This window comes from Pongo pygmaeus, chromosome 13, assembly GCF_028885625.2.
Source record: "Pongo pygmaeus isolate AG05252 chromosome 13, NHGRI_mPonPyg2-v2.0_pri, whole genome shotgun sequence".
Lineage (NCBI taxonomy): Eukaryota > Metazoa > Chordata > Mammalia > Primates > Hominidae > Pongo > Pongo pygmaeus.
In genome coordinates, this window is record NC_072386.2 from 38,741,808 (window position 1) to 38,765,606 (window position 23,799).

General features: G+C 41.0%; 1 protein-coding gene across 7 annotated transcripts in view; it reads right to left on the reverse strand.

Annotated features, from left to right (window-relative positions):
* The window catches only part of ADAMTSL1 (ADAMTS like 1), a 443,802-nt gene that overhangs the window by 182,300 nt on the left and 237,703 nt on the right, over positions 1–23,799 (reverse strand). The gene's annotated exons all lie outside the window — the stretch shown is intronic.

The window sequence follows — 23,799 nt, forward strand, 5'->3', positions numbered from 1 at the left end:
GCTTACCAACGAAAAAGAGTCCAGGACCAGATGGATTCACAGCCGAATTCTACCAGAGGTACAAGGAGGAGCTGGTAACATTCCTTCTGAAACTATTCCAATCAATAGAAAAAGACGGAATCCTCCCTAACTCATTTTATGAGGCCACCATCATCCTCATACCAAAGCCGGGCAGAGACACAACCAAAAAAGAGAATTTTAGACCAATATCCTTGATGAACATTGATGCAAAAATCCTCAATAAAATACTGGCAAACCGAATCCAGCAGCACATCAAAAAGCTTATCCACCATGATCAAGTGGGCTTCATCCCTGGGATGCAAGGCTGGTTCAATATATGCAAATCAATAAATGTAATCCAGCATATAAACAGAACCAAAGACAAAAACCACATGATTATCTCAATAGATGCAGAAAAGGCCTTTGACAAAATTCAACAACCCTTCATGCTAAAAACTCTCAATAAATTAGGTATTGATGGAACGTATCTCAAAATAATAAGAGCTATCTATGACAAACCCACAGCCAATATCATACTGAATGGGCAAAAACTGGAAGCATTCCCTCTGAAAACTGGCACAAGACAGGGATGCCCTCTCTTACCACTCCTATTCAACATAGTGTTGGAAGTTCTGGCCAGGGCAATTAGGCAGGAGAAGGAAATAAAGGGTATTCAATTAGGAAAAGAGGAAATCAAATTGTCGCTGTTTGCAGATGACATGATTGTATATCTAGAAAACCCCATTGTCTCAGCCCAAAATCTCCTTAAGCTGATAAGCAACTTCAGCAAAGTCTCAGGATACAAAATCAATGTACAAAAATCACAAGCATTCTTATACACCAATAACAGACAAACAGAGAGCCAAATCATGAGTGAACTCCCATTCACAATTGCTTCAAAGAGAATAAAATACCTAGGAATCCAACTTACAAGGGATGTGAAGGACCTCTTCAAAGAGAACTACAAACCACTGCTCAATGAAATAAAAGAGGACACAAACAAATGGAAGAACATTCCATGCTTATGCATAGGAAGAATCAATATCGTGAAAATGGCCATACTGCCCCAGGTAATTTATAGATTCAATGCCATCCCCATCAAGCTACCAATGACTTTCTTCACAGAATTGGAAAAAACTACTTTAAAGTTCATATGGAACCAAAAAAGAGCCCGCATCGCCAAGTCAATCCTAAGCCAAAAGAACAAAGCTGGAGGCATCACGCTACCTGACTTCAAACTATACTACAAGGCTACAGTAACCAAAACAGCATGGTACTGTTACCAAAACAGAGATATAGATCAATGGAACAGAACAGAGCCCTCAGAAATAATGCCACATATCTACAACTATCTGATCTTTGACCAACCTGAGAAAAACAAGCAATGGGGAAAGGATTCCCTATTTAATAAATGGTGCTGGGAAAACTGGCTAGCCATACGTAGAAAGCTGAAACTGGATTCCTGCCTTACATCTTATACAAAAATTAATTCAAGATGGATTAAAGACTTAAACCTTAGACCTAAAACCATAAAAACCCTAGAAGAAAACCTAGGCATTACCATTCAGGACATAGGCATGGGCAAGAACTTCATGTCTAAAACACCAAAAGCAATGGCCACAAAAGCCAAAATTGACAAATGGGATCTAATTAAACTAAAGAGCTTCTGCACAGCAAAAGAAACTACCATCAGAGTGAACAGGCAACCTACAAAATGGGAGAAAATTTTCGCCACCTACTCATCTGACAAAGGGCTAATATCCAGAATCTACAATGAACTCCAACAAATTTACAAGAAAAAAACAAACAACCCCATCAAAAAGTGGGCAAAGGACATGAACAGACACTTCTCAAAAGAAGACATTTACGCAGCCACAAGACACATGAAAAAATGCTCATCATCACTGGCCATCAGAGAAATGCAAATCAAAACCACAATGAGATACCATCTCACACCAGTTAGAATGGCAATCATTAAAAAGTCAGGAAACAACAGGTGCTGGAGAGGATGTGGAGAAATAGGAACACTTTTACACTGTTGGTGGGACTGTAAACTAGTTCAACCCTTGTGGAAGTCAGTGTGGCGATTCCTCAGGGATCTAGAACTAGAAATACCATTTGACCCAGCCATCCCATTACTGGGTATATACCCAAAGGACTATAAATCACGCTGCTATAAAAACACATGCACACGTATGTTTATTGTGGCACTATTCACAATAGCAAAGACTTGGAACCAACCCAAATGTCCAACAATGATAGACTGGATTAAGAAAATGTGGCACATATACACCATGGAATACTATGCAGCCATAAAAAATGATGAGTTCATGTCCTTTGTAGGGACATGGATGAAATTGGAAATCATCATTCTCAGTAAACTATTGCAAGGACAAAAAACCAAACACCGCATGTTCTCACTCATAGGTGGGAATTGAACAATGAGAACACATGGACACAGGAAGGGGAACATCACACTTTGGGGACTGTTGTGGGGTCGGGGGTGGGGGGAGGGATAGCATTAGGAGATATACCTAATGCTAAATGGCGAGTTAATGGGTGCAGCACACCAGCATGGCACATGTATACATATGTAACTAACCTGCACATTGTGCACATGTACCCTAAAACTTAAAGTATAATAATAATAATAATAAAAAAATAGTTCCAGGGTTGTTCTCCTTGTGGTGGTCAAGATCATAGAAGAAATTACTCGCATCATGAATGATGTCATCTGTTGTTGTGTTTCTTCTCTAATACCATCTTTTGGGTTTTATTGCAGTTTGTCTCTATTTTATATTAACTGATTAGCATCTTCATATTAAAAGCCTTCCACTAAATGAACCCCTTTTCTTTTCTAGAATTACCTCCTTTATACAGAGTGAGTTTCTGCCAGGCTCAGCCATTTGTTGGCTTCCCAATACACCATGTTTCTCTTTCACATCTGTGAATTTGCTTCCAGCTTTTCCTGATTTCATGTTCCTACCTCAAGATCAAGGACTGATTCAAGCCCTTCCTCTTCCAGCAAGGTTTCCCTCACCATCCCAGCTCGCATCAACTGTACCCTCCTTGAGATTCTATTGGATTTACTTCCATTTACATTCTGCAATACTTACTACACAGCTATTCTAAGTAAACTGCTATAGCATTTAATCTGACACAATTCTCTTTGCTTAAGTGTTTTTTTTTCCCCTAGTTATCATCCCAAGTAGACCACAAGGCATTTAAGATTTAGGATCAAGTGCTTTGGGATTAAGGAAATAATTTGACATTCATCCAATCAGGCCATAAATGTCTCTATTTACTGATTTGTAGGTGGCATTACTCACTAAAACCCTACAAACCTAAGTATTTCTCCCTATTATTGGTTGGATTGTGTTCCCGCAAAAGATATATTAGTCTTAATTCCCAGTACCTCAGAATGTGACCTTATTTAGAAATAGGGTCTTTATGGAGATAATTAAGTTAAAATGAGGTCACTGGGGTGGATCCTAATCCAATAGGAATGGTATCCTTATGAAATGGGAAATTTGACACCATGACAGACATGCACAGAGGGGAAGATGGCTATGCGTCAGATAAGATGCTGTAGCACTCTACTTAGAACAGCCACATAGTAAGTATTGTAGAATGTAAATGGCAGTAAATCCAATCAAATTGCAAGGAGGGTTGAGTTGAATGAGTTGAGATGGTGAGGGCAACACTGCTGGAAGAGGAAGGGCTTGAATCAGACCTTGACTTGAAGTAGCAACATGAAGAACACCCTACACAAGAAAAGCTGGAAGCAAATTCATAGATTCACAGAGGGGAAGACGGCCATGCAAAGGAGGATTAGAGGGACACATTCACAGGCTGACAGATGCTAAAGATTGCTGGCAGACCATCAGAAGATAGGAAGAGGCAAGGAAGACCCCTACTCCTACAGGTTTTAGAGGGAGCATGGCCCTGTCCGCACTTTGATTTCAGACACTAGTCTTGGAATACATTTCTATTATTCTAAGCCACCCAGTTTGTTTGTTATGGAAACCCCAGCAGATTAATACACTCCCTTGAGTTAGTTCTTTTGAGTAGTTTTTAATCCATCTATTTACATTGCAAATAGAAATCTTTCTGGACATTTATATTCATGAGTTTTCTCTACAAGTGAAATGCCTGGGAAGGCCAGTCTTCATGTCAGGATCCACAGTTTTGATTCTATTATCTTCTATAAGATTCTGCCTCCTCTTTCCTTTCATGATAATTGTCTTTGAAGTCTTACAGACTTTATTTTTAATTCTACCCATCTATTCAGCCACTCACATGTGTATGTGTACTCGTATTCATGCATTTACTTGTTGAAAATCTAGTGTGTACTGAGAATTATGCTGAATGATTGGGACATAGAGATTTTCAAAATATTCTTGATTTTAAGGGTTTTTAGAGACAACCATAAGATACTGTAACAAATGCTATTCATTTATTTATCCATTTAATTAGTATTTATTGAACACTTTTTGTGTGCCAGGCTTTATGTAAGGAGACAGAGTAGTAAATGAGTCAGACCTCAACCCCATTTCCTTGGGGCACAGAGTCTGGTCTATGAAGCAGATAAGTACAATCTACGACAGAATCATAGATTGGGAGTTGAGAGGAATGAGGTAGTATCATCAATGGCTTCCTAAAATTGGTGATATCCAGACTGAGTCTTGACAGGTGAATAAGTGGTAGCCAGGCAAAGGCAGAAGTAAAAAGAAGGTATTCCAGGCCAAATGAGGTATAAGAATGCTTCCATGAAGCCTTCAGGGAACTGGGATTTTAAAATTCCCATGCTCAGGACTAGAAAGAACATTGAGGCCAAGTGTGGTGGCTCACACCTGTAATACTAGCACTTTGGGAGGCCAAGGTGGGCAGATCATCTGAGGTCAAGAGTTCGAGACCAGCCTGGCCAACATGGTGAAACCCAGTCTCTATTAAAAATACAAAAATTAGCTGGCGTGGTATTGTGTGCCTGTAACCCCAGCTACCTGGGAGGCCGAGGCAGGAGAATCACTGGAACCAGGGAGGCAGAGGCTGCAGTGAGCTGAGATTGCACCATTGCACTGTAGCCTGGGTGACAGAGGGAGACTCCTCTCAAAAAAAAAAAAAAGGAAAAAAGAAAAAAAGAAAGAACATTGAGTAGAAAGCCTAGTAAATCCTTGGAAAACTAGTTCTTGCTCCTCTCTTCTCTCCTTGATATAATTATGTAGGGGTGGGTGGGGGTGGGGGAGACTGGGAAGCAGAGGTGCTTTGGGCAGCCAAACCCTTAATGACAAAGGTGACTTCAGCTCACTACCCTTCAAGCTCACAGCCTCATGGATTAGGCTTCTTGACCTCCCCTAATCTGCTGAGTGCTGGAATGGCCAGCAGGCTCTTTTCCTGTCTGTCCCGAGATTTGCCAGCCTTAGTGAGAAGTTTGGCAGGACACGGCACAGGGTGACATGGTGCTTCAAGTAGGCCCTCAACCCTGCTTAAGCAGACCGTGAAACCAATTCAAGCCTGGCTTGGCAGAGGAATGCGAAAGATGAAGCCATTTCCCATGGAGAGATCTCCCTGTCTCTGTCTCAGGAGTTTGATATGTGAGAAGACAGGAGAGGAAGCAGCTAGCTATTGATGCAGGGGTGATTAATTCCCTCAGGGCTGGGGAGACACACACACACACACACACACACACACACACACACAGTTAGTAGACATGGACACACATATACACACACGCATTGATACACATGCATATGCATGATACACACACATACACACCCCTGTGGGCAGTGCCTGCTGTTCGCACAGGTTTCCTATTCACACAGATGTTCTATTCACAGGATATGGGGAACAGCAGCCCCTGCACTTTCTAGCCCTGAAGGGTGTTGACTTGGGGAGTGAGAATGTTTTCCACAAATGTTTTTATATATGACCACACAAAAATGACCTAAACTGATTTTTCAAATTAGGTTCAAAGATCTCTTCATGTAGAATGCATGTTTTACTCTTTGATGTTTTGCTATCTCAGGGCGAGTTAAGGGATTATTATCAGGCTGAAGCCGGAATAAATTGAAACCCTCGTATTAGGATTTATATTGGCTTATTAAATCCCTCATTTGTTTTTGATTATCCATGATTCTCATTTATTGCTAGGACTTTTATCCCTGGGACACTATTTTTAAACACACTTGGATCTGATAGAACTGATGAATTGGCCTAAATCCCTAAGTTGTATTTACTAAGTAGGAGACACGTGAGCATAATGTCAAGATCCAGACTGCCCCAGAACTTTGAATTTCAAAATACCATCCACTTCCATCTGTGTTTTATGACCTTGGGAAAGTTACCCTCTTTGAATGCCAACTCATTTATCTATAAAATAAGGACGATAACAGTAATTACAATAATAGCTTCCAGTAGTTATTGGGTGCTTGCTATGTGCTGGGTACTGCTGTAAGAACTTCACATGTACTAATTCATTTAATCCTCATGGCAACCCTAAGATATAGGTACAATTATTATACCATTTTATATATAGGGCAATTGAAGTAACTTGGCTGAGTTCACATAGCTAGTTGTAAGAGATCCAGGATTTGACCCTAAGTAGTCTCACTCCAGAGTTCTTAATTGTGTTTTTCCCTGCTAGCCTCTAGCTTGTACAGGTGTTGGAAATAAAATACCATGCGGTAGCTGCCATCATTATTATTGCTATCATTGTTGTTATAATATTTCTCATACACAAGAGAGAAAAATAGAAAGAATTGGTCTTTGGAGTTCCTTTTTGCTTATGCTTGGAATTACTGCTATTGCTATACCCAAGTTAGAGTAACTATTTTTCTATTTAATTTTGCTTGCCTCCTACATTTACAATATTTCATTGTTTTGCTTCATGCAGCCTCACATTCTGTAGGCCACAGAGAATTTTCTAGTTGCCCTCTGATCCTCAGAGCAGATTATCTATTTTTCTAGCTAGGAAAACAGAAACAGTGGGGGCAACTCAGAAACTAGATTCTGAATGAGAACACTGGATTACACACAACTTGCAAAAAAACGTGGAGAGTGTTTCTACCCCAAGCCACACGGAGGTCAGCTGAATTCCTATTTCTTGACTTTCATTCCTTTATACTAAATTACTAGAAAAATCCTCAAACTCTGTGAATGCAACCATCTTCTTTCTTTCCCACTCTCGTTGTCTAGTTGACCCCTTACCCTCTACTCTTCACTCTCAAATAGCAAGGAATCCTTTTCTTATTGATGGCTACGCACATGTTTGAAAGCATAGAAGATTTTTACCTGGGATAATTGCATTATCATACTCAATTCCTTTCCATAGTTTTCAAGACTAAGATATAGAGAAAGTGCAAAACTTCTCACAGCAGGGCTGTAAGAAAATCCTTTCTTATCTTAGTGAAAAATATATGATGTCTAGTGACCATCTGGGTCCCCATTCTATCACCTGAGTCCAGCTCTTAGTGCATTTTTAGCAACTGAAACACTCAAATATAGAATCTATTCTTAAATAACCAGGAACTCACATGAATGCTTAACATATATTAATTCATTTATCTGCACAAAATCCCTATGAGGTAGGTACTTTTAAAAATCTTTATCTTATAGATAAGCAAATGAGGACAGAGAGGGGTTAAGTGACTTGCTCAAGGACACAGTAAGTGGTGGAGCCAGGATTTGAACTCAGGAAGTCTGGCTCTAGATAATACTACATTCTGAATCACTAAAGTAGCTCTTGGTTCTTCCAGTTTATGATAAACACTGAACTCAAAATTGGAAAACATTACTTTTCAGACTTTGAGCTTTGCCAGCCAGTGTCTATTTGGACAAGTTGCTTAATACCTTTGCCTCTCTTTTCTCACAGATAAAATGGGAGAATTTAACTGAATTACATTCTGGGATTCTACAACCCTAGTCACTAAGGGAGACTCATTTGTCAAATTTTTAGATTCTAGACACATCTGTCAGCTAAACTTCTTACCACTCTGGCTTTTTGGAATGTAAAGAATGAAGCCATATGATCTTTTGGTATCGATAGGACTAATAGTGCTAATAAAGCCTACTGGGAAGTGATGAGAGTTTGACATGCACCAAGTTCTTCATGTGACAATGATCCCTCAATCACTAGAAGTGAAGGAATCCCAAGGCCTCTTGAAGATCATGGACTCACTGGTGAAGTGACGTGATCCACCCATATTATCTGGCATGGGCATGGGGCTCTGGAGTGGAAGTCTTCCTTGTACTTCACTTTTTTTTTTTTTTGAGACAGAGTTTCACTCTTGTTGCACAGGCTGGAGTGCAATGGTGTGATCTCAGCTCACTGCAACCTCCACCTCCCGGGTTCAAGCAGTTCTCCTGCCTCAGCCTTGCGAGTAGCTGGGATTACAGGCATGTGCCATCACGCCCGGCTAATTTTTGTATTTTTAGTAGAGACAAGGTTTCTCCATGTTGGTCAGGCTGGTCTCAAACCTCTGACCTCAGGTGATCCGCCTACCTCGGCCTTCCAAAGTGCTGGGATTACAGGTGTGAGCCACCATGCCCGGCCTGTACTTCACCTTTTTAATTGGCCTTTCAGGCAGAGAGAGTTCTATGTGGACAAGTGGGCACATTTGATATTCAGAAAATGCATCTATTTCAGATACTAGTCTGCTTACAGAGGAGGGTTTTGGGGCTCCCAAAATGTGGTAAGTAGCAAATAATTACACAGTTATGGAAATGGCATAAATGTTGGGGTAGGCTTCCATTTAAAGTTTACCTCTGCACAGAGAGACAATGGAAAGATAATTTTACACATTTGAGAATGAAACAATGTAGCAAGATATTTTCAAATATATCAGACTTCAACATTATTTTTGTATATGTTAAGAGAAAGGAATATAATCCATGGGACCACTTTCTACACACATATAAACACACAACTGCAGTAAGACCATATGTGGTAAAAAGTAGTCTACCTCTTGCCAACCTTGTCATGCAGAGCTACCCTCCTGGAGGAGTTAGGTATGCAAGGGTGAGCTGGAAAACAGCACTTTTTCTTATCTAGATCAAGCGAGGGTCAATCCAGCCCACATGTGGTTTCACTTCACTCCATCATGGGTCAGTTATATTGTCAACTTCTATTGAGTTAAAGATAAAGTGCCTGACACTATCTATTTTCACATAAGGTGTTTCTAGGTATGCCTGGGATGTGCCTTCCCAAGGCCTATGGTAGTACCTAGCAGGTAACACAGAAAAAAGAAGAGAGAAATGGAAGTATTCTTGTCCCCCAAACTGTCGTCTTACTATCTCCCCTCACTTGCGAACAAATGGCCTATCATTTATGCTCCCTAACCCCTGAAAGCCACAGAGTAAAACTGGACAGTGGGGCGCATCTTGTGAGGGAGATCTGGCTCCATAGCAGCCTCTACTCCATATTAGAATTGTGGCATCATTTTCTCATGAAAGGAGCATTGATAAATAGTCTAGTTATGGTGGCTTTACATCAATAAATGTCTTGTTTATATCAATTTCCTTCTGTGGTTTTCTACAGCATGATGAAATTTAAAACTGTGCAAACTCTGTTCATCACGTTCTCTGATTTTTGTTGGCGTACTAGTCTAGGGTGGAAGTTGAGGCAGGAAAAGTATGGTAGAAGGAGGTGGGGGGGGGGTCTGTTGCCCACCTACAGAGTTTTTTTTTTTTTTTTTTAATTTGAGAGAATTTCCCCAGTAAGTTCATCAGTTACATAAGCTTTATGAGCCCAGGAGGTTGAGGCTGCAGTCAGCCATGATTACACCACTGCATTCCAGCCTGGACAACAGAGCAAGACCTTGTCTCAAAAAAAAAAAAAAGAAAAGAAAAAAGAAAAAGAAAAGGAATGCAATCTGATTTCTCAAAGAGCATCCTGAGCACATTCAGTAATGATCTACGGTGTCCTCCCATTTACACTTTTGACTCTGATAAAGGAGTAACCCACGTTTGACATGTGGGGTTTTACTAATGCCAGAGTATGTATTTCCTGACACTTTTACTCTTTAAACTTCAAAACAACTTGAATGTCCATTCCACATCTGAGAGATCTCTGTAGCATTGCTGTTTCTCTGTGTTAAGCAAATCTTCCAATGACATCTGCACAATAAGCAAGCATTTTGAAGACTGATCAGATAGTGGGGCTCTGAAAACCAACCCTCTGAAATATCTCATGTGGCAAGGGATGAAGGGATGCCTTAAAACAAGAAATAAGGAGACAGCAATAATTCAGTATCTTGTACTTCTATAACACCTAGTTTCACGGAACTCAGAAAACTTTGCAAAACATTCTAACCCAAGAGTTCTTGAGTTCACTGCTGAGGGAGATGGCAAGTCATTGGGATTGCATGAACCATGTGGTCCTTCTGTCTTCCATAGTTTTTCACCATTGCCTGAAATGCAACATAAATACGTTGCCCTGTCTTCTAGGTCTCTCTCTTGCATGTCCTGAGCCATGAGAGGTGTCTGAGGCAGCATGGTACCTTGGAGAACACATGAAAGCTATAGATAAATTGTGAGGCTTCAAGTTCCAGTGTTGTCCATAGGGACAGAGGTTTAATAAAAGTTAATTTGATCCATTTTTAACAGTTGGCATAATGATTATTGCATTATGTGGTTACAGGACAAAAATCTATCAGCTTCCTGGTCATTGAGAGTAACTAGAGATACTCTTACACAGCGGAATCAAGCAATTTTAGGCTTTCCTGGAAGACTGAAAGGGGATGGAAGGCACGGCACAAAACTGCCCTGAGGTTTCTTGAAAAGCCTGGATTGGGACTCTGGGGGAATATCTCATTAGTATATTAATCACACGTGTGATTAGATTTTTAAGAAAAAATATTTTTCCAGCTCTAAGAACAAGAGACTCAGCTCATGGTTACCTTCTCAAGGTCACCTTCTCTAACCTGGATTAGGTGAATCCATCATCTCGGTGTTTCCATAAGACACTGGCTGATATCTCTAACATGACTGTTATGGCTCTGCCTTGTAACTATCTGTTTGTATACTGGTTTCCTAATAAGCTGTTAGTGCCTGGCCCCAGGGTCTATGTCCTAGACTTTATTGTTTCTCCAGAACCTATGACACAGTAAGAATTTTATAAATGTTTGCTGAACTGTGCTGGATTTTCTCTTAACCAGTAGAAAATGCCCACCCTCCCAAGGATTAGAGTGAATAGGAGGAGATAATGAAGGCTGGGCATTCTTGGTCTAGACTGGGCAGTCCCTTTCCTCTGTAATAAAGCCTGTCTTTCCTTCAGGAAAAAAGGTGAGAACACAGTTTTCTAAAGTACACACAGATCACCTACATCCTCCAATCAAGGACTGCTTCTTACAAAGATACATAAAATACCCTACAAAACCCAAAACTAATCCCTATTACCATTCATAGAGTACTTAGTATGAGCTAGGCACTGTGCTAAGCGCTTAACACATTTTTCCTCACAACCACTCTCTGGGGTTAAAGAGGAAGAAACTGAAGCTCTGAGAAGTTCAACAACCTGCTCAAGGCCAAAGAGGTAGCATACTATATGAACTGGATTTTAACCCTGATTTATGGGACTCATAAGCCTATGGTCTCACAGCTGGAATAAAGGGATAGGAATCAGTCATATATACCTTAGTGTGAATTAGTTTAGGTAGTTTTGTTTTCCTAATTCTTAGCTGAGTTGAATTGAATGCGTGGGGGTGGAGAGTGAGAAAAAAAGAGTTTAAAGAAGTGAGAAGACTGTACCCTGTACAAGTGACAGAGAAGGGTCCTCTGGGAATTTGGGTGGTCAAAAGGCAAGGTGACTGAGAATAAGTCTTTAGGGGAGAGAGGGAACAGGCACTAGGAAAGTCAGAGAGTGGCACAGAAAAGGAGGCAATGACCCAGGTTTGCACTGGGGAAAGAGAAGAGAAGTGGGGTGGGGGGCAGAGAGAGAGAGAGAGTGAGTGAGTGAGCGTGTGTGGGGGTTGGTTGGTTGGGGTAGTGGTGGTGTTGGTAATTTACAACATGAACAAGCATCACCAAAGTATAAGCTAAGCCAGTGGCAGAACAAATATACAAAGCTTCTTCCAGATCTATAAGCAAAGGATGCATCTCTCTGCATGTCTTAGTATTTCTTTATATTTTTTTTAAGGAAATGAGCTTTTTGCCTAATAACTCAGTGGTGGGTTTGAAGACATTCACTTTAGCTCTATTAGACTCCTCTTTTAGCATGCTTCATTTCCTATGTGTTGGGCTCTGCCCTGAGAAATCTGTACTCTAATGAATTTTTAACTCTGTCTTTCAAATGCTCACTTTCACCAAGAGCCTAGTCCTACTTTTGGTAACTGAGAGTATAAGATGAAGGTTATCTGATAGAGATGAAGAAAGCAGACCTTGTTAACTTGTGAAGTTTACTAGGTTGTAAGCTGCTATGAGACTAGAGTTGGTTCTTTATACTGCGGTCATTCCCACGCTTACAGCATGGTACCCAGGACAGTGTGAGAGACAGATGGGGTGATGGATGGATCTATAAACACAGTGATAGAGGGACAGACAGCCTCGGGTTCTCAGTAACTGCTTTGGAATTAAATATACCTTGTTCCAAGTTTGGACCTGCCACTGGCTAGTTACAAGATATCTCACTAAAGAGTGTTTCCTCAGCTGTAAAGTTAGGATAGGAATGGAATCATTCTCATAAAATTGTGGGGAAGATTAATCAAAATAATGTATATAAAGTGATGGGCACTGTGCCGTGCATATTGTAAGTGCTTAATAAATAGAAGCTATTAGGGAAGCCATACCTTGCTCAAAGATGACCTGTGAAGTTCAGCAAGGATATGGGGGCAAGATGCCCTGTGCCTTATCTCTACCATGATGTGGCTTTTCCTTTTTTCCTTCTTTTCTTTCCTTTACTCTCTTTGTTCCTTCTTTCCTTCCTCACTTTCTTCTTCTTCCCTCCCACAAACATTAGAGGAGACAACTGGCTAGGAATAACACAATGCATAGATGCTTCCTGATTTCTTCCTGCTTTATCCCAGGCCTTTCTGGCCATCGGAACACGGCGGCTCATTTCAGGATCACACCTCTTGTCAAAGGACCTTCCTCCTTTCAGTCATGTCACACAGGATATTAACTTTTTAATGACCCTTTGGACTCTGTCTCCTCTACTACCATTTTATCATCTCATTATGGTACTTAAGTAAGGTGTCATTATGACACCTTACTGGATTAGGTGTCAACATTAAATGGAATGTCCCAACAAGTACTCCTTTTTCAGCACCTGGTGGACCCCATGATGACAAGCTGCCCTGCTTCCTGTTGTCGAACTGCCTAAGAGATCTGGTGAGGGCTGTACAGAAAGCTGGCTTGAAGCTAGGTTCTAACCATAGCCTCGCTTTACCCTGCCCCATACTAGTGGGTTAAGAAAATTTCAGAATAAACTCGGTGAGTATAAAATTATTATGAAGGTCTATATCATATGGTTTCCTGCATAGAAAAGTAAGAGTGTTGGCAAATCCTTATTTATATCAGTGCCTGCTATATGAGGTAAGAACTAGCTGAGTGTTTTACATATGCGATCATCCTTACCAACCCTGCTCTGTGGTTGGGATAATTATCTTTGTTTTACAAATAAGGATAACTGAGTCTTAGAGAGGTAATGTGGCCAGCTGATGTAGTTTGTCCTGCCCAGATAATATGTGGAAATATAATCCCTAATGTTGGAGGTGGGGCCTGGTGGGAGGTGGTTGGATGACAGGCGTGGCTTCTCATGAATGGTTTAGTATCATCCTCTTGGTACCATCCTCAAGATAGTGAGTTCTTGTGATATCTGGTCATTTAAAAGTATGTAGCACCTCCTCACTCTCCCTCTTGCTCCTGCTTTCACCATGTGAAGTAGTAGCCCATGCTACTCCTGCTCTGCCTTCCCCTATGATTGGAAACTTCCTGAGGCCTCCCCAAAAGCAGATGCTGCTATGCTTCCTGTACAGCCTGCAGAACTGTGAGCTAATTAAACCTCTTTTCTTTTTTCCTCCTTTTTTTTCTTTTTGAGTGGCATGACTGCATGGTGCACTCATGGCTCACTGCAGCCTTGACCTCCTAAGCTCAAGTGATTCTCCCACATTGGTCTCCCGAGTAGCTGGGACAACAGGTACATGCCATTATGGCTGGCTAATTTTTGTATTTTTTGTAGAGACAGGGTTTCACAATGTTGCCCAGGCTGGTCTCAAACTCCTGGGCTCAAGTGATCCTCCCACCTCAGTCTCCCAAAGTGCTGGGATTATAGACATGAGCCACTACACCCAGTGCCTCTTCTCTTTATAAATTACCTAGTCTCAGGTATTTGTTTATAGCAACGTGAGAACAGCCTAATACACCAGCCCATGCTACAGAGCAAGTGAGAAAGCCAACATCCGTCTGATCTTAAAACCCTATGATATTTCTTTTTTTCCAGGCAGTATCTCTACTCCTGGTGGGCAATATTTAGCTTTGGCATTGCCAAGTCTCTTGGTCTTGTCCTCCTGAAGTTCCCCCATTCTTAAAAATTGCCAAGATTCCCCCATTAGGAAAAATCATATCTGGTAAAAAAAGAAAAACCATGCTGAGATGATAACCGGCCATCTCTTCCAGAGGCATATAAATCATCAAAATAAGTCACGGCTTGGTATTTAACAGCCTCACTAATAGTGGAGTAAGTGTCTAGCTCCAGGCAACTCGGGCAAAGGGCCCTTTCTACCTCTGTGAATCACATAGTAGCTCCTTTAGGCAGCCAAAAAAGGTGTCTGTGTCTATCCACTCAGTGACCAGAGTCAATAGCAGTAAGTTACAGAGAAGGCACCACTTTCAGCTGTTCCAGCATGCAGCCTACGGCCTGTGTCTGTGCATGTCTAGGCCTCAAGGACAGTAACTTCCCATGTAAACATTGAAGCCTCATGAGAAGGTAATGAGCATCTACGGGTCTGGGAGCTGTGTTAATGCAGTGACAATCATTCTCCCCTTAGGTTTCCTTGTGTCCCTGACATAAACACCAAAGTGCACTGCAGCCCTGGATAAAGATAACTAGATAAAATGATGAAGAGAAAGAGGGAATGGAAAAGACATGAATGAAGGAAGAATTCACTATGAAAAAGAAGGTAGCTGGCTGGGCTCTGCTTTGTGACAGATCTTTCTGCACCTGCAGCAGATAACCTAAGAACTGCCTAACCTTGGCTGGCGCCATGACAGGAATAATATTTTCACAAGTATGAACTGTTCCTGAACTGTATCTGCCAGATTACTGGATACAAATCAGAGCACTCTCTTTTTCACTCCCTCATTTTTATGTTGCTTAAACATCTCTTTTTCTCTACCTCTTTCTCAAGTCTTTTTCCTACTTTGCTTTCCAAGCTTAAGCAACATAGTAATATAGCATATTTCTAACTATAAGGTCAATAGAAAAACTCTTCTTGTCAAATTGTTCATGAGGACTTCTGCTCAAAATTTCCAAAGAAGGCATCTTGTATACTTAGGAAGCAATAATCATCATTTCAAAGCATCAGCCAAATTATTGCCTGCTCTTAAATTGTTACCTTAGGACTTTGGAAACACTAGATTGTAGGGAAAGCGAAAAACTTAAAAAAAGAAAAAGATTTATTTTGGGAAACTCCGCTCTGGTACTGTTGATTGATTTGTAAGCTGGAAGGTTTTGAACTATAAAACTCCAATGTTTCATCACCATATCCACAGAAGAAAGCTATCTGGTGGTGATATTTCCATTCTCATGGTGCTTATGAACAATGAGGTTGATAACTGGTACAGATATATCAATTCTTAGTGCAATGAAGAACTCAGGAGGTTTAAGTTAATAAGTGTCTTAAGAAGAGCAGCACTTAAGGCATCCAAGATTTAGAAAATAGAGTGACCCCTCCAGGACCATTCCCAAACTCTGGCTTTGGCTGCTGCAGGGAACAAAGTGGGTCTTGTTCATTACTGTATCTCCCACACAATGCTTGGCACAATGCAGGCATTCAATAGACATTTGTTCAATGGAGACTGAAGGAAGAGAAATTCTAGTTATCTTAAAGGGCAGTGTAACATTATAAATGGAGGGATGCAGGATATTTGTATCCCTTTACACATAAACAAACACCATTAAGGCATTATAAAAACATTCAGCATTTCAATGTTGAACCATCCTGCTGCCTGAATGCTTTCACCTACATTTTTCTTATGGCCATGTAAGTCTTGCTACCTGCAGACTTCTCGTGGCTCTTTATAGTTAAAGCCAGTTCCTGTTTTGTAACTAATAGAGGTGCTTTGTCTTTGGAACTTATATTTGACTCAAGGTATTTTTCTGATTAGAATTTTTCCTTCTTTGTTGAAAAGCTTCAATTCTGTGGATAATTATCATTACCTTCAAAGAATCACAGAATATTAGAGCTGGAAAGGCCGCCAGGGATCAGACAGCTGCAAAACTCATGACGCCCTGACACCCTTCCTTGGGGCTGTATCCTCCTCCTGCCAGGTGGCTAGGCCAAGTCAACATGCACTGGGTTGATCATAGGAGCAAACACAATGTGAACATACCTGAGACAGGAGGGCATTAATTTTTCCATGAAAAAATGTTACGGTTCAGATCACACTATTTATTTTTGACTCTACATGAGAAAAAGGAAACATGCCTACAATAAAAGCTAACCACCATTTTTAGAGTTTAGCTTTCTTGGATGAGTAGCCAGAGTCATCTTTCTCTAAGCAAATCTGATGGTTCCACACCCCTGGCTAATATCCTTCAATGGCTCTTCAATGCCCACAGAACGTAAAGTCTAAACAACTTAACTTGGCACACTGGACTCTCCTGGATCTGGCCTCTGTCCACTCTCTAACACTGGCTTCCACTTTTTGTCCATCATTTTGTGCTCATGGTTTTCCTTCTGCCTGCAACATCTTCCTTCTTCATTTGGATAACTCCTACTTATGCCTTACCATTCAGCATAGGCATTGCCTCCTCCAGGAAGCCTTCTCTCAGCCTCAAGCTTCCACCGAACTCCATGCTTGCCCTATTCATAAAGTTACTATTTTGAAATCTTCTTCATCTATTAACCGATAACTCCTTTAGGACAGGGTTTTGTCTTCTCGTCATCCGTGACAACCAAATACAAGCAGACACAAAGATGCTTGTTACATGTTTTTTTTTTTTTTTTCCTCTGAATTGGGATGCAAAAACACTCTCTGCTTTAATATTTGTGCAGAAAGTTAATGTTAACCAATGGTCTATATAAAGACATTTCCCAGAGTCTAGGCAGAATTATGTGGTCTAAAGTGCTGTCCGATCACACAGATGTTAAGAAACCAGAAAAGCTTCCCTCTCAGGATGTAACTGCATGGATTTTCCTAATGCTGATGTTTCTGTCTCTTTAGAATGAGTCATATCATATATGCTTTCAGGTGACATGACAGGGAGGTAGATCTAACCCCTTGATTTTTACCCCAAACTCATGCAGCAACTAAATATATGCATGCAAGGCAATTGTCCTATTTATTTATTTATTTATTTATTTATTTATTTTTGAGACAGAGTCTCACTCTGTTGCCCAGGCTGGAGTGCAATGGCATGATCTTGGCTCACTGTAACCTCCTCCTCCTGGGTTCAAGTGGCTCTCCTACCTCAGCCTCCCGAGTAGCTGGGGTTACAGGGGCACACCACCACACCCGGCCAATTTTTGCATTTTTAGTAGAGACGGGTTTTCGCCACGTTGGCCAGGCTGGTCTCAAACTCCTGATCTCAGATGATCCACCCACCTCGGCCTCCCAAAGTGCCGGGATTACAGGCACGAGCCACTGTGCCCAGCTGCAAAGTGATTTCTAATATCATCAAAGCTCATTTCTCACAGATTCAAGATTGATGTAACAGGTGATGTAAAGATATTCCTTTCCATGGTCACACATGCTCACACATGGAAAAGAATATCTAGGAAAAATGAAGATTTTAGCCCTGAGGCAAATGAACATATGACCTTTACCCTTGTTGATGTCAAAATGCTGCTGGGGACATTTGTGATCACTGGGCCAATACAGTCCCACTAGAGAAACAAAAGAGACTCCCACTGGCCCAGTCAGGGCCAACTATTAAGGAACAGGCTATGGCAGATTCCTATCCATCAATGGAAGAAAACAGAGAGACAGTATAAGATACATCTGAATTTACCAAGGGGGATGACAGTAGTAACAGCATTAATTCTTCAAAGGTGCCTGGATATGGACTCAATTTCTGTGGATGCCAGTGAGCTCTGGTGTACTTTTGCTTTAAGCACTTAAAAGCTAGTGTGGACAGAGCCAAAAGGCAGCATATGGAAATTTAGGAGTACAGCAGAAGATAAACCAATATTTCAAGAGCATGTTGAAACAGTAACCTTTAAAACAAGTTGTCAGAGGGGAAGAGCCTGCAAAGCTTTGAAAGCTCCGTCAAATAAATTAAAATATGATTGTGTTAAAAGGCAGCACCTTCTGCTCTAGCCATTGTAAGCTAATAGAAAAGAAAATTGGAAATTGGAAATCATTTGCTGCTAGTATACATGGATTTTGTTAGTGTATAATAAAATAGGCATTCTGAAGTATGCTTTTAAAGAGAAGACTCTGTGACCTTTCAGACGTGTTTCTTAACTCTCTCCTTTCAAACAGGGATTCTCAAGCTTCGTTTCTAAAAACCATCCTAGGTCTGAGAAAAGAGACTGGGGCTGGGGCAGGGGGAGGGCAGAAACCAAGTACTGTTCCTGGAATTATGAGCTTTTTCTCCCTTCCCTGTTTATCTATTCTGTACCACTCAGCTGTTCTCTGTTGCATAGAAATAAAAGTTTAGTTTAAAAAGTATGTTAGAACAAAGCTGCAGAAATTGCTTGGAATTTCCTTCATTTTCAGCATCTGGCTTTCATTGCTTACTTAATTCCCCTCCTCCACATACGTTTACTAAATCTTTTCAACACACACTGGTCAGGCTATCAAATGCTATAATTAATAACAGTCATACACTTTTTTTTTTTTAAAGGCAGTACTTTCTGCTTTTCCTTGGGCTGCTCATATCATTGCTATTGTAAACCAGGGAGATAGTAGCTAAAGCTTATTTTTTTTTTTTGGAGACAGGGTCTCACTCTGTAACCCAGGCTGGAGTGTAGTGGTGTGATCACAGCTCACTGCAGCCTTGACCTCCCTGGGTTCAGTGATCCTCCCACTCTAGCCTCCCAAGTAGCTACGACTACAGGCACCCCCCTCAACCAACATACACCCAGTTAATTTTTGTATTTTTTTATAGAGATAGGGTTTTGCCATGTTGTCCAGGCTGGTCTTGAACTCCTGATCTTAAGCAATCCATCTGCCTTGGCCTCCCAAAGTACTGGGATTACAGGTGTGAGCTACCACGCCCAGACCAAAGCTTAATTATTAAGACTTTAGTTAAATAAAAACATCTAATAAAATTTAAGTCCTGAATTTTTAAAAATCACGTTTTCTTTTAAACTAGAAGCACAAGTTTGAAAATGAAAAGAGAATATAATGAAGGTGTATGGCCTTTTGAAGGTGAGATAGCTGAAAGTGACAGAGTAGGTCTAAATCAATGTGCTGGTTCTTTTATTTTGGAGTCTCAGGGATGTAAAAGATTTTTAGTGCATAATATTAAATGACAAAATCAAGTTTCCCAACAATATACAAAATAAAATCCCATTTACAAAGGGAAAAAGCTTTATCTGTTTGTATATCTTCTTATATGTATGTAAATTCATAGAAAAATATCTGGAAGTGTATGTAGCAAAGCATTAACAATGGTTATCTCTGGGTATAAGAAGGAACTAGAACTGAAGAAGATGGTGGTGAAAGGGGAAGGTATACCTTTCTTTTTTTTTTATTCTGCTGTGCTTGAGTTTTAAAGAATGAGAATATTCATGTATTCCTTGTATAATTATAACACAGAAAACCTCCTTATTAGGAATAGGAGGCTGATTTCTTTTTTAATGACTGATCTTAGGTCCTTTTTCGGTATTTCTCCCTTGAGCTGGTTTCACCACTGAAGGATTGGGTGGATGATATGGCTTTTAGACACACAAATTACTCATTAACTTTGATGGAAAATTCTCACTGGGAGCTCACAAGCAAAAATGGTCCTAACTTCTTATGGTTAATCTTAGGCAAAGTTGTGAAGGGATTAACATCTGTCTTCCATATACTACTTTCCATCTTTCCCGACAATCAAACTCCTCCCTGGGTAATGCCTATAACTTACTTAACCTCCACCTGTCCCTCTCTTTTCTATTAAAGCTTGTCCTTGTATCCTTACTTGGGGGATACTTTGCCATACATGCATGATAACATAAAAGGTTCAATCCTGGCCAGGCATGGTGGCTCACGCCTGTGATCCCAGCACTTTGGGAGGCCGAGGTGGGCAGATCACGAGGTCAGGAGATCGAGACCATCCTAGCTAACACGGTGAAACCCCGTCCCTACTAAAAATACAAAATATTAGCCAGGCATGGTGGTGGGCGCCTGTAGTTCCAGCTACTTGGGAGGCTGAAGCAGGAGAATGGTGTAAACCCAGGAGGCGGAGCTTGCAGTGAGCTGAGATCTCACCACTGCACTCCAGCCTGGGCAACAGAGCGAGACTCTGCCTCAAAAGAAAAAAAAAAGGTTTAATCCTGAGGCTATTTATGTTTTAAGTTGGCATTTAAATCCTTAAGCTTAAGGAAAGGATCAACAGCATCTGGAAGGTGGGAGAGAAGGGATAAGGAGGATGCAGAGGAGGGAAAGCACTGAGGTCTTCCCAGTTGTCATTGATAATATGGTCCAAACATTGCTACCTATAAATTTGGCCCTGGTCCTTCATACTCATTTATATAATAAACACAATAAGCATCTGCTATGTGTCAAACATTATACTAGGTGTCAGAAACATAGAAAGGAGGATTCAGACACAAAGCTGATAGCAAGAACTCTAAAATCTAGTACTCTTCTAACAGAAAATGACTATTTTAAAAAAGTGTTCTAAAAAATGTAGGCACTACATGCACACAAACACACAAATTGGAACAGTCAGAATACCTCCAGCTTGAGAAAATATCTTCCTGTTGTGAATAACCAGGTATGAGGATGTACTTGCCTAAACCTGGTGAAAGTTAGACACGTGCTTCTGAAACAATCCCTGCCATCACACAGAGTAAAGAGAAGCCAAGTTTAATCTTAGAAAGCCTGGCTAAACAGATTGGACTTGCCCTCTAGGGCCTCTGGTATTCTCCATGTGATCTGATAATTCTGACTACATACAAGAAAAAAAGTGGCTTCCTAACTGGTGTTCAGTGGGACTAACAACTGCCTGGGAAAGCTATTTATCTTAACCAGGGGGTGACCTCTCAGAGACAAAGGCCCAGTGACTAAGACTTGAAATGTCATTTTGTTATGTCCCACTGAAAATGCTATGGTATTTTTTTAAACACATGCATAGCAGCACAGACCAAGACCCCAAAGGACATGGTCTAGAAACTTGCATCCCATCAGAAGACACACAAAAACGTACAGGGAATGCTGAACCATGTGGAGTAAGAATTGTGAATTAAAGATCTAAATTGCTCCCAACAGAACAGAGGTTGTGGGTTGTGTGGGAAAACAACACACTACTATGCTCCTACCAAACACATTTTATCTTCTGTATACATTGAACACCAAGAGAAGGGAAGGAGAGATTTTTCTCCGACATCAGAGTGAGATATTCCACAGGAAAGGCACCTCTATACATTTATCATTTTTAGGGGGAAAATCTATTTTGACTCTTGGATGAGATTAGGCCATTATACTTTGGTCCCCTTTATTGTTGCAATTAGCAACCTTCTACAAATGTTTAAATGTGTATGGTCGACCCAAGAAACTCCTGGCTGTGCCCAGTGAGAGGTCTTGCCTGTTGGCTTGACAGTTGGCTGGTGGGAAATCAGAGAATTGAGTTTATCTGGAGCAAATGCAGCAATATTAAGCTCAACAACAGTTCTTGTCTGTGAGTCAACAAAAGGGTCACAGGATAACCTAATCTTTTGTAACTTAACCATAGTTAGTAATTTGAGAATGAGAAGTAACATCTCATGTCCTATTCGTTTTGGTGCTCAAAGAAGGGTTTAGGGACCACGAGTCCCAGCAGTTTTAGGCAAGTCCCAGGCACTGACTCCTCGGCACTGCCTCAGCATTTGGGTGTTGTTACAACACAGGAATGTGGTTAGAAAGACCCTTTTGCATGTTTTTCAAATAATGGCAAATAAGCAGAACAGAAATTACAGGAATGATTAGCACACAGCAGCGGGAGTAGCTGTTTAATGCTTCCGCCTACAAAATAAAGAATCATGGGACATGTGAGCAAGTCTTGGGACCTCAGATCATCAGGTACAACCAGTTCACTTTGCAGATGTGGAAACATAAAGGGCAGACACCTCGCCCTAGGCCACAGAGCTAGTTGGTGACAGCAGGATGAGAAGCCAGGCCTCTTGGTTGCCTAACAAAGAATCTTGCAGGCTTTCCATGCTGAATCGATACTGCTTCTTCCTAGATGACAGGACTGTAGTCAGATAGAAAAGTTGGTGCCCTTTGCCCACACATTTAGGCTCAACAACTAGAGAGCTGCGAAGTTAGGACAGAAATGTGGAACCAGGTTGGGCAGGGATAGAAAACAAGGTTACTCAGGATTTCACGTACGGGACCTGACTTTGACTCTATCTTGTTGACTGCTGTTCTCATGGGTGGGGTGCTTCTCCAAAGCAGTGGCTGACTGATTTTATGGTTGCCTTGGAGAATATGGCATGAGTTGCCCTCTTTACTTCTGTATTTGAAGAGGGGAATGCCCTGGTCCACCATTCAGATCATCATACAGAACAACTCTGGTGACTAGCAGGAGGAGTGTCACCATGGGATGTGCCTCCATCTGATTGGAGGAGGACTACGATCTGTACCCTCCAAGTCCCAAAGAAAGGAATCTAGCCAGCTGGGAAATAATACAAGCAGTGCATCATCGTGACCAGCAAACTATTGTTAATGCCTGACAGCAATACAGGTATTAATTACTTCTTACATGACACACTTTGCAGAAAGAGAAAAACTATCATTCAAAATCAGCATTCCCCCTTTTATCTAGGATCTGACCCTATTCAGCAACATTTCTTCATTCCATCAGCAGATTTGAAAGTCTGGATTTGGTTCTTAAATGTCTCCCTTCCAAACCCATAGATGAGATTTGTTCAAAAAGAAGTATCTAGAAGGCAAGTTTCTCAAGACACCATAAAATTGTAGGGACTGAAGCAGTGATTGGATTGATTAATTCAATCAAGGCTGTGACTCAGTGTTGGCTAATAATGAGACCCAGGCAGCGCTGAACAATGAAATGCTCTAATTGATTTTATGCATGTGGAATGACACACACACACCCCCAGAACATGCTATAATGAATCTGCATGCTGTGTGCATACAGATTTCACAGTGGATCAATTACACCACCCAGTTGCTTCAGGCCCTTATATTCTGCAATTCACAGACCAGTTCACTACTATGGTGTGAGTGCTTAGGACACAGGCTAAAAGGTGGCAGAGCCCATGAAGTCTGTGGTCACCTCATGTTCCCTTTAGGGGAAAGCAACTGCGTGGCATGCACACATACCAGCCATGCCACAGGCTCAAGTGAATGCACGGTATCTTCTAGATTCTGGCATGACCATTGATTGGGCTGGAATTCCAAAGCCCTGGTTTCAATTAAACTTAGATGGATTTGACTAAAAGTTTGAACTGATGCTAATTGGTTTTCAAAACACTGAGTAACAAACAAGTGTTT